General features: G+C 38.2%; 1 long non-coding RNA gene across 1 annotated transcript; it reads right to left on the reverse strand.

Moving 5' to 3' along the window:
• Nucleotides 1-2829: 2829 nt before the first annotated feature.
• Nucleotides 2830-3829, reverse strand: LOC147656231 (uncharacterized). Its single transcript, XR_015294684.1, has 2 exons — nt 3499-3829; nt 2830-3394 (listed from the first exon to the last, which is right to left on the reverse strand). It is a non-coding gene; the product is annotated as an uncharacterized LOC147656231 (long non-coding RNA).
• Between the last annotated feature and the right edge of the window lie 8460 nt (nt 3830-12289).

The raw sequence follows: 12289 nt of genomic DNA on the forward strand, positions 1-12289 counted from the left end.
CGGGGGGTGGGTGGAGGTCGCGTAAACGGTTGGAAACGAGGGACAGAGAGACAGACGGTGGTCGGGGGTGAACGTGAAACGAAGAGGAACTCCGTTGGCTGGCTAGAAGAGGGACGAAGAAAATATGGGCCGACGGGACGAGGATGGATAGAAAGTGAGAAAGAGAGAGAGAGAAAGAGACAAAGATGAAGTCAGAGAGCTGGTTGATGGTTTACGACATTCCGTTGATGGCCGTAGTGGCGTAGTTGCGGCGTCGGGACCATAAAAATGTAACGAGCCTGTAAACGTTCGTTTATATTGGCCTCTGCCTCTTTACACCAGCCCGGATTGGGATAGGTCACGGCAATACCGCTCTCCTTCCGCTCTCTTTCTCTTTCTGTTGTACAACTATGTGACGTCACGTAAGACAGACGTGCACGAGAGCGTGGACGTATAGTAAAATAAGCAGCGCTTCGAGCGGCGGTTACGTTTATACCAGCCGGCCCACGATGGCCGAACGTTGTTTGCGAAGAGGTTATGTACGCTCACAGTGGCTATCAGTAGTCGTCTCTATTTGGACCGATATCAAATCTTCATAAATACGTCTCTTGGATATGTCTCTTGGATATTCTTATAGGATACAATAATAATCACTCTCAATGCAATATCCTTTAACGAAAAATGATAGCAATTCTGGAGAGTTCTATTTTGTAATACTATGGATAGAAAATTGTAATCCAATTTTTGTGTACAGTTCATTAATTTCTGGATCTGGATTTCAAAGAATTTCAAAATAGGATACCTTTTTTCGTCATTTTTCGACATCTTTATTGTCTGCCAGCGTAGACAGACCCGTTTAAAATGGGTCGCGGCCATTTTGCAGGATGGGATGGAGAGAATGAAGGGAAAGAGAGAGAGAGAGGCGGCTTTTGGAAACGTTGGAATGTTTTACAGGCGATAAACGCGGCCGTACAACGCGCGCCCCTGCATAAGCGTTATCGCGAGGATGGGAGCACCCTTCGGCGACCTTGACCCTTCTCCTCCTCCCCCGAAACCTGAATGAAAGAAACGTCTCGTCAAAGCGCGTCGCGAATCGTAAACTCACCGGGAATAGTCCCGGTGAACGAGACCACTGTCAGACTTCGTTAACCGCTTGACAATTCATTCAATTTTCCTTCGAAGATTCTTCTCACTATATTCTTTACGACTACTTAACCGGCGTGGAATTATTCTAACCAATTTCTGGAAATTTCTTGAATTCTGAGAATGAATGAAACTGGGATTATTATCGATCGTTTATTTTAATTACGTGATCTTCTTTTTATTTGTAATTACGTTCCTTGGTAGAACAGATAGAAATAATTTTATTAATTATTATAATATTAAATCATTTTGTTTTAATAAAAATAAAAAGTCGATATTATTCCTAGAAAGAAAAGTAACGATATATTAATCATTTTATATAAATAATGGCGAATATGCAAATATCAAGTTGTTTGAATTTTACGAATTACGCCTCGAAACCTTTCGCCAAATCCTTTTCATCGCAATATAAAACATCATGGATATTGAGCCATATAATTCATATAAATTTACCATATAAATTCATATTCGCCCTCGTAAAATTTCTCGTTAGACGAAGAATCAGCGGTTAGAAGCGATGGTGGAAGAGCACGTGGTAGCAAATCTGGGCAGAAAGACGACAAGCCACGCGGGAAGAAAACGTTTTACGATTGGTTGCGTAACGCTTCCGACGGCGGCCTTGACATCGATCCACATCCATAGGTAAGACGGGAGGAACACTCGTGATTCACGCCACGAGATGTCAGGTGTACCCGCGACTGCTCGTTTTACGAACGCTTAAAAGTTTATAGGCGGCAGTAAACGGCCGCGTTTACCTTTATTTCGCCGGTTCCCGGTCGGGCGAACAACTCGTTTCTAAAGGGCCATCCCGAGGCCTTTTTATTCTCTCTTCCGAATGCTTGTCTCTTCATTCACTTTTGTAGACCGTTATAACGCCTCTCTCGTAATACGAGACGTCAGCCGATTCGTCTTTGAGACGGGTTTTTACTGCTCGACTGACGAGCGAGAAATAAACTAGAAATCGCTAAATACGTAATTACTGTCGTGCACGGAGATGTTATCGACGTATGGTAAGAGCACTAGTGCGGAAGTTTTGATGGAAGTTTATTAGAGTGTAATTTCGCCGACGTTAGAAAGTGAAATAGTGCGATTCTGCGATACCGAATGAAATAAATCTAGCGTAGTGTGAAATTTATGTAATGAGAAAGTGATACGATTCATAAATACCAGTGTGTAGTTATAAACTTATAAAAACACGAGATTCTAACCTATTTCATCTTTGTCGACAGAGAATGACAGATTATGAAAGATGAAGTGAAAATTAGAATACATTTGGCATTTGAAATTACTTATTTGATTGTAGAATATGATCTCCAACAAAGATTTCTTAATAGTGAGGAAAGCTCGAACATATAAATGCTATTCTTAAGCGTTACGACATGCGATTCCAATTAAATGTCACCAAAAATAAGTATAAATCTATGTTATTTTATCTTCTAATATTTCATTTCAAATTATGTATCTAGCATCACACGTTTCTGATTACAAAATAAATAAAGTTCAGTTTAAATTTTCCAGGTATTCGAATCGGTAATTTTTTAACGAATCAAATGTTTAATATAACCTCAAACCAATTAGATACGTGCTATTTCGAGACTTTAAAATGAGCTAAAACGAGTTATTATGAATCAATCATCTACTGAATAAGATGATATTATTATGACAGTAAGGTTATGTTCTGGCATAACTAACAAATATTCTATAAAATTCACGCAGATCAATCAGAATTTATTTTCAGTCGCTCAAAAACACCAAATTTCTTATTTTTAGGCAGACATGTGAATCACGCCTAAACACAGTGTTTAAGGATAAGGCCACGAGCAATCGAATCGCCGTTGAACGACGTGAATTATTGGCGCAGTCGGGGTACACCGTGGCCTGGAATGATCTATGACGATCGTAAAACCTGCTCGATCGTAAATCGTCGCGGTGCATTCTAAAGCCGTCACATAACGACAGTAATGACCGATACGAACGATCGAGCGTCGATCGCTGTGATTTCCATTCAAAATTTGCTTATATACATTCATACGAACAACACAATGAGCATGGAACAAGTAGCGACGCCAATCGAACGGTGATCTCATCGATGAATCACGATCCTCGATCGTTCCTTTTCCTTTCTGCTTTCGTTTTAAACCGGGTTGACTGTCGGCAGCCACAGTTGTCTGCTCGTTGTTTATACGTTTAAATGTTATTGCTCGTAAAAACGACACATTACGTAGCTGTTTGTTCTTTTCCAAGTATCTTGAATGGAATCTTATCTGCTCCACTGGTGGCAAAGATTTTTTATTATTTTTTTTTTATTTTTTCGAATGATAGATAAAGATAATATATACTTTCGATATATGTTTTGTTTCTAAATTTGAAATTTACTTTTTTATTAGCATTTTATATTTTCTTAAACACACCATCGTTAATTTCCTTAATTATTATTTCATAATTTTTATTAATTTATTGGTAAAATTAAAAGGACTGTTATTAAATATCGAAGAATTTCATCTCATAATTAATGTTTACATTCCAATAAAATCAAATTTTTTATTTTTTCATTATCTAAAGAATAAATAATATACGTCGGTATATCTATTTTATCATTTATCTTTTTCTATCTTCTAAAAAATCTTCGTATTATACTTATGACATGTTTGAATCATACCGCGAAAAGACGGCATGACACAACGTGCGAAATTTCTCGTCAAATGACAGCCATGACGTGAATGAAGCCATGTAGGATCATAGAAACGATACTCGCGATTACGCAAGTTGTCGGTTTTACGAGCAATCGCAAAATAGTGACTCTCAGGACGAGACTGCCAGCAGACATGGGCCAATCGATGACACGATAATCGTCAAGTCCGAACACTATTATCTAAAAATTTGAAATCACTTTTGAATTAAATTATTTTTCTTTTTTATTGAAAATAATTTAAGTATATCGATAAATTCTTTACGAGACAATTTTTCGAGGTTAGAAAATCCTAATTTGATTTTTGATTAATTCGATTCTTCGAGTTAAATATTTTTCGATTCGAAATTTTTGACTGGTAATATAAATTATTAAAGCCACCGAAAACATTCTTCGAAATCGAAATATATAATACAAATACGTTCTTTCTTAGTACTAGATCGTTAAATGTGAAGTTAGATTAATATTCTACTAAGTAGTGCCAACTTTACTATTTATAAATTAATTGCACACGTATTACTTAAAATAATAGTGTATAAATAAATTAATTAATGTATTTATAATTAATTTATTTTCAATATAATATTACATTATCATATTTCGACTGGTTCGATAGTGAAAAACAAATGTTATGTATAGTTTCCTATCTGCCGTGCAACAATATAGTTAAAGCTTATGGAAGGGGAAGCTCGATCGATTCTTGGCGAAGCAACTTTGTTATCGACTGGATCGAGAACAGGTTTCGGGAGTTCGATGGGTTGTTTTTCACTGCTTGTTTCGTTCAACTTGCCTCGAGCAATCTATACTTTCATACGTTAGACGGCCATTTTGGAATATTAAGTATTTATACACAGAAAGGAGGAATTTTTTTTCGTAAAATCTTATTCTCTTTAAATATATGGACAAGGAAATGCCTTTTAATCTCGAATAATTTTCAAGTATGAAAAGTACAAAAAATAAAGAGAGGAATAACATCGACTTTTAGTATCATTATAAAGTTTTATAATATTTTGCAAGTATATTTTATTTCCCAAAAATCTCTCGATCGTTTACATGCATATCAACGGCAATAGGATCATCGATGAATTTTGTACTTTATTATTATCGCGAACTTTTTATCGATTGAAAAGTATCGAGTACTTTTATTCGAGATAAAAATAACGAATAATTACTTCGAACGTAATAAAAAACAAATTTATATGAAAATAAATTCTAAAAATAAATTCTAAAAAGAAACTAAAAAAATAAAATAATTGCAAACTGTTGGTAACATTGCGAAGGGAAAAGAAACAAAATCTCTCCATAAAAGAAGATTAGACAGAGCAATAACCCAAGGTATATATCTATTTACGACTCGATGAAAATAACCAGAACTCTAAGAGTCAACATAGCAGGCATACGAATGCAAATTCGAGTGCTGATAAAGCGAATGGAACTTGAAAGGGATAGGGAGAGGAGAAGCACTTTCGATCAAGTACAAGAGTGTATCACGATCGAACGTTGGCAAAAAGTGAGAACCGACAACGTGATGCTGCATGTAAGAGGATTCCTTCCGAGGATGATGAAAAAGGCGACTGGTTGTTGGCCGAGAGCCAAGTCGTTTGGGAAAGAATCGAATTGAGGTAGGTTTCATAATAGAAGATTCTATTTCTCGACTTAAATATTTATATTGTAAGGAAAACAAACGATATTCGAACGATATAGGAACAGAATTCAACGAGTACAGAGAATAAAAACATGTAAAAAATAAATATATATATAATACGGAAATACTTATAATTGCATATAATACGATATAATTATATTATTATAAGATAAAAAATAATCACCTTCAATTCAGTATATATACAATTAATCTCTTAACTCTAACCGAGTTTAACGGAATTGAACGACTGCGACATAATCTCGCAATCGTAAAACGTTAATTTTTCTACGTTTCTTCTTCCGTCGCGTAATCCATAGCGTAACACGATTCTCGAGACCCCTCTCTTACGATATCGATAACGATGTCCGTTAGTTGCGACGTGGTTGAATTTACGAGCCCTGTCGAACGGTCCCGTGTATGCCTTTCATCTCTGTCGGCCAACAATCCAACGAGGGAACCGATGTAAAAAGCAAGCGGAGAAGAACACGAAGGGAACGCGCAAAGATTCTCGGTGGAAGCGTCTACGTAATTGCGTCGTGTACGGTTCATTAGTCTACTCGAGGCTGGTAGCGACAGAGACGGTGGGAGGAAAAATACGAGGCGAGACAGAGAGAGCGAGTGGCGAGCAGTGGGGAGAGGCAAGCGCTTATTCGCAGAGACGGTTACGCTCGTTATCCGTTCGGCGCGGTTCGTAATATTTCGTGATTCTCCGTCTTTATCTCTCGTACTTCGCTCTCTTCCTCGAGCGCCCTTAATTAGAAACTTTACTTTGCGCGTTTAAATGCATTGCTCGCCGTAATATTGCATAATTTATGCTTCCAACCGTTGTGAGTGTGCATACACGGCTGCAACAGATATCCTCTCTCGAGAAAGAAGAAGCCGTATACGCTTTGTCACGAAATACCGCGTCGGTATACCCGATATATATTAATTAGACGTTAATCGAGGCCATTGGTGGAGCTTATCTCGTTACGCTAAGCTTCGTAACCGTATTCTCTATTAAGAGAAGTTTTTAAGGGAGAAGAAGAAGCAATAAAAAATGGAATTACATGGATGTTAATTTGCAGAATTGTCTATATTAACCTATATAAAATTGTACTTGAGATTTTCATCGCGCCAGATAGATTTTGTATAAAATGAAGAGATAGCGAAATAATTAAAATAAACTTTTTAAATGAGATAAGAGTGTTCGTCCGCATCAGATTACCACAAAAGAAATTCTTTTTTGCGGTTTTCGTTTAATAGTTTTTTTTTTTCAACGCTTATTAAAAATTTTCTCATTTATTTTGAATGAATAACGCGTCTGTGAAACTTGAATATACTTTACATTATCAGACACGATAAGACAATCGATAAAATAATATTTATTGAACAGCTTGACAAATTAATAAAATCAGCCAGTTCGCAACATAACGACGAGAATATGAACATTCGACGAACGATTTTCGAAACTCTAATTTAATTAACTCGAAATTAATTCAGCTCGAAGATCGAGTTAATTAAAAAAAAAAAAAAAAAAAAGAAAAAAAAAGGAATCGATCGAGACTTCATCGATTTCACTCTTTCACATCGACCCGATATATTCTCGGCGTCGAGCGCTCTTACATTACACAAGAGCAAGCGCCGATATTTTATCGAGGAGTCCATTACACGAACTCCTCGGATTCTGGAATCGTTTTGAGGCCGGACAGGACTCGTTTATTGGCCGGTCGAAACAGAACCGGGGAAGCCGAACCGTGAATAACAATTTTACACCCAAGATTTTGGCCCGAATGCACGCCACGTACCCCGACATTACCCCAAAGCAAGTACGAGCGTTAAAAGCGTTCACGCGACCGGCCTTCGAGAGCCCGGATTTTTCGCCGCAAGATTCGCCGGCCATTTTCGCCGCTTCGCGCGTCTCTTCCCCTCACGTATGCTAATTCCGACGATTCGCCACTTATGGAGGGGGGAGAGGGGAAGCAGGAGGGGGGATCGCTCCTCTGCTCGACGATCAGCGCGCCGTTTCCACTCGATTTTAGTGGATTAGGCGTGGAAATAACGAAACGAGGAGCAACGAGGAGGTGGCGGTTGACTTTATCGGGTATTGTTGCTCGTCGGAGACGGATTATCTACTCGAATTCGATCCTCGTACTCGCTTTGGTTGGACGTGTTAATTGCAACCGTGGCCTCGATCCGACGTGCGAGGAAATTTCTATTTTTCGTCGATTTTTTCCTTTTTTTCCCCTCCCCCTCCGATCAAGCATTATCTTAAAATTATCTCCTCTTCTCTGTAATGCAGCACACGTAACATGTCGTTCCAATCCATTGCGTTAGAAGTGGATCGATAAAACGCCTCTTAGCGGTAATCTCGACGAAAAACTACTTTATACAAATTTCGAGTGGAATTTTCCACGACTTCGAGTCGAGTCGTTTCGTCAAAAAAAAAAAAAAAGAAAAAAAAATTACTCGTCCTTCCCAAAACGAAAGAAAGAAAGAAAAGAGAGAAGAATGGCAGAGTCGAAATGCCATTCTCTCCGGCAACCGGACATCCGCCAGTTTTTCGGATTCCGCATCGGTGTACACTCTCTCAAGAGTTCCATGCACGCTCGTAAATATTGCTGCGGGGGCAAGGCTCGTAAAGAAAGGGTTGATTTTTTTTTCTCTCCCTCCTGCGGAAGGAAAGAGGTCGATCTGAAAGGATGCACGACCACCACCTCGCCGAGCGGTAATAACCGAGCAAGGACAAAGAGCCGTCCGTTTATATACGGCTGGTCAACTGGCCAGCAGCAGCAAAAGGGTTACGGCGGTTCGATTCCTCTTTGGCCTCCGCTCTGAGGGACGAGAGAGAGAGAGAGAAATATTTTGGAAAATATATTTGTGTGTGTATATATATATAAATTTCCAGAAATTAGAAATCGATGATTTTTTGAAAGAAGGCCAATTAAGCATCAGTGGCTCCATCGCTCTGTGTGTTTTCACATTAAGCGCTTCGATATCGGCCATTCCAAAGGCCGAGAAGAAGATCTAATTAAACGATTATGAATCCCTTGACACGATTGACACGTTTCTCCGTCTTCTTTTCGCTCTGATTTCAATAATTACGTTACAAATATGTAAATCATGATTCCTCGATCTTGGAGAAGGATCAAGGATACAGAGCTGGAAATAGATAATAATTAAGAAGCGTTGAAAGAAGAAAAAAAAAGGAAGTGATCGTGAAAAGTGAAGGGGATTCGGTCTCTTTTTCAATCTCCTTCGTGCAAAAACTTGTCGACAGGTTAATTATAATGTAATCACTTAATATTTAAATAGTTTTTATCCCGTGTTTACACGAGTGTAATTATTTCTGTAACATTAACTTTTTCGACCGATTGCATTACCGTTTTTTTTTTAATTTTAAAAAAAAATCTTACTATTATCGCGATTCATTCCTTCCATACCTCTCGAAGCAGACAAGATGTTCGTGATGACAATCATCCTCGTCATTCCCTTGCTTAAGGAAAACAATATAAATAACGCTGATAATTCGATCTTCCATTTGTTCTTCCATTTTTGTTGAAAATTTTCAATCCCTCCGAGTGGAAGGCAACGCGATGCGGATGCCAGTTAAAGGATTACGTGAGTGGGGATGATCGCACGACGAAAAACGGCGAGGCCTGTTGCGTAAATATTCACGAAGCCGGGGAGCAATAATGACACAGGGCACCCACACACACGCATACGGTTCTGAAAGGACAAACGTGACCTCTGCAAACGTGGCTGCTTCATCGGTTTTACGACCGGCGGGGCAACTTGCACAGGCCTGCGAAAGTGGCCGGGCTTCTCTTCTTTCAATGCGCGACACCTATTGTGTCGTGCGCCAATTAACACGTATATTTTCCTTTCCTTTCATCACCATCGATAATCGAATTTATTGATTTTTAATCGCACATTATTTTAACGTAACAATTTATCGAGCAACGTTTATCAAACTTGAAGTGACAAATAAATTTCCAAAAAAAAAAAAAAAATTGATAGATCGAAATTTTATTCGACCTGATTAACGCGTACTACTTTGTTTTACATTTTAAAGTTATTAACAATTTATCGAGCAACGTTTGTCGAACATTAAACGTTGCTATTTAAAATATTAGAAGTAACAAATAAATTTCGGGAAAAAAAATTGACAGATCGTTTCACAAATACATTACAAAAAAAAAAACTGCCCTAACCTCGAAACTGTTTTTGCGCACAATTTGATTAAAAGCCGGCCGGAGGTGGGGGGTGAGGCAGGACGTTGCAACACCGCCGCCGAACCCAGCCAAACTTGGATCAAACGGCCAACTAAGCCGGTGGGTATTCATCAAACTTTGAAACTTGGCCGGGCTTATACCGTTAAACCGTCGCCGCCATCGCGATCCGGCCAACTTGTTATCCCCGCCAACAACCTTCGAGAGGAATCTCTCTCGATTAGGAGGAGCGAGTCGTTCCCCTCCGTGCGATTGCACCTATTCCAATTATCATCAGGCAACACGCGAGCGCACGAGTTCCGAACTTCATTCCATCTCCTTCGTATCCTTAAAATACGAACTATCTATTCTATATCCTTTAATTTTTCTCGACACAATACCAATTTTACTGTCAGTTGAAACGGGTTTAGAAAAGAGAATTTTGCCAAACGAATTTTGCAATTATCAGAGATTCAATTTTCTAGCACAAATTTCACTAATTTCACAAGGGATTATCGATCTTGGACACGAAACGCAAATCTAGGGAAATTACATCCTACAAGTGGATACGAAAATTTCCATCCATCTGTCCAATGAGGAAAGAGGAGAGAGAGAGAGAGAGAGAGATAGAGGTGTTTGGCCTTGCTTCGAGTTCGAGAAAAAAAGCTATAAAAGTGGAAGGGTTGAGAATGGCCTAGGTCACGCACCCCCTCGCCTCGCCTCGCCTCGTCACCGTTTAATTCCATCGTTTATGATGCCCCTTGGAAACGCAACTTCCTCGAGTCGAGGATTTCCGTTTGGGAATTCAGTCTTTCGTTGGCCAAGTTGGGGGAAAGGTGCGTTAGATACATCGAAAATATTCGAAATATTTGTGCGAATGTAGGGAGAGATATATTTTATATCGAGAGAATTAATTGTCAAACTTGATTCTTCATTTTTCTTTTTTTTTTTTTTACGTCTTTGTACAGCAGTTTCGAGACACGATTCAACTTTTAATTAGTGCATCGCGAAAAATTTAATTTTTTTATCTTTTATCTATGTATATGTATATATATATATATATATATATATATATATACGCACGAGCATAACAAATTTTATTTCACTATTTATGCAAAATATCGACTCGAATCGAAATTACAACGCGAAATTTTTTCGGAGTGTTTTCGTTTGGACGTCGGCTGCGTTTTTACACGAATCTCACGATTGGACCGCTGACATCCGACCCTGCCCTGGAAATAGGACCGGGCGATGGCGTCATAGTCTCGAGAGTTCAAGATGGCGGGGAAGACTGTTTTCGGCTCGGATCTAATTATAGACGATCTTCGTGGATAGTTTCGTGGGAGTGAAAGGAGGGTAAGTCTTAAGTATGAATTTGGTAATAATTGATCGTATCGGATTTAACAATTTATGTAAACAAGAATATGTTGGAAGATTGATTCGAAAGAAATAGAAAAGTTGGTATATAGAAATTTTGATCGAAAGTTTGTCTCTTATCTTTTTTTGAGAATTGATCCCATAAATATATTTTCTACGTTACATCACGATATTTTTGTTTGGAAAAAAAAATCAGTATTCTGATCTGGTCTTAAATATCGCGTCTTCAATAATTGCAAACTCGAACAATTATTTCTTGATTGACAAAACTACACGACTCGATCCTTGTTTAAATATATCACTCCGGATTACAATTTTTAAATTTCAACTTCTAATCAATGTGTAACATAGAAAGAAACTCCATAATTTCCAAAAATCTTTGCAAAATCTAACTTCAATTAACGTTCCAATTTCTATGATTTATTTAAAACAATCTGCCTTCTCGAATGTTACGAATATTCTTCACGATTATCGGAAAACGAACATTTCTATAATTATCGATCACAAATCACGAAAAATTAACGGAGAAGGAATGGTTTCTCCTCGATTTTTGAAAAATCGATAGAGAAAGGTTATTCGACAGAATGAGAACATTAAAATAATTGAACGACGGTCCCCAAGTAAACCAAGAAATTACCCAATTTATTTTCTTGTTAACACGGAAATTCTTATTACACGCGGGTAACCCTCTTTCTCGTAACGAGATTCTCCACTTAGAGAACACGACTTCTTCTCCGAGTAATTTTACAAGTGGTCGGCCTCAGAAAATCTTCCGTTTCCATTCTGAAAATTAATAGTGCGATGGGATCATATTTTGTTACGTGAATATTCGATATTACGATTTTTCATTAGTGTTCGCAAACGTGTCCGTTTTCTTCTCTCTGGTACGATTAAATTTATTTATCGAACCAGCGTGTGAAGAACGTATCATATCTTTTTAGAATTTGATTTCTCGAGCATTGATTGAAAAATCTACTTGCGATACGTTTGATCCCATCGCTACTACGATGCATTAAATATTATCGTGATATTTTTCTTTGTTCTTCGTTTTCATCGAGATGGAGAGTTACTTGTTCCGTTGCTCGTGACACGTTTAGTCCCATCGCTACTGTTCGACGCGATGCATCAAATAATTCTAATAATCGGCAATCGTGATACCTTTCCTTATTCTCCTCATGTGTTTATCCTCATCGAGATGGAGAATTACTTGTTCCGTTGCTCGTGACACGTTCAGTCCCATCGCTATTAAAAATATCTCGCTCGATC

The sequence above is a fragment of the Apis florea genome, unplaced genomic scaffold (assembly GCF_048593485.1).
Source record: "Apis florea isolate Af1SG1 unplaced genomic scaffold, ASM4859348v1 contig_37_pilon, whole genome shotgun sequence".
NCBI classification, from domain to species: domain Eukaryota; kingdom Metazoa; phylum Arthropoda; class Insecta; order Hymenoptera; family Apidae; genus Apis; species Apis florea.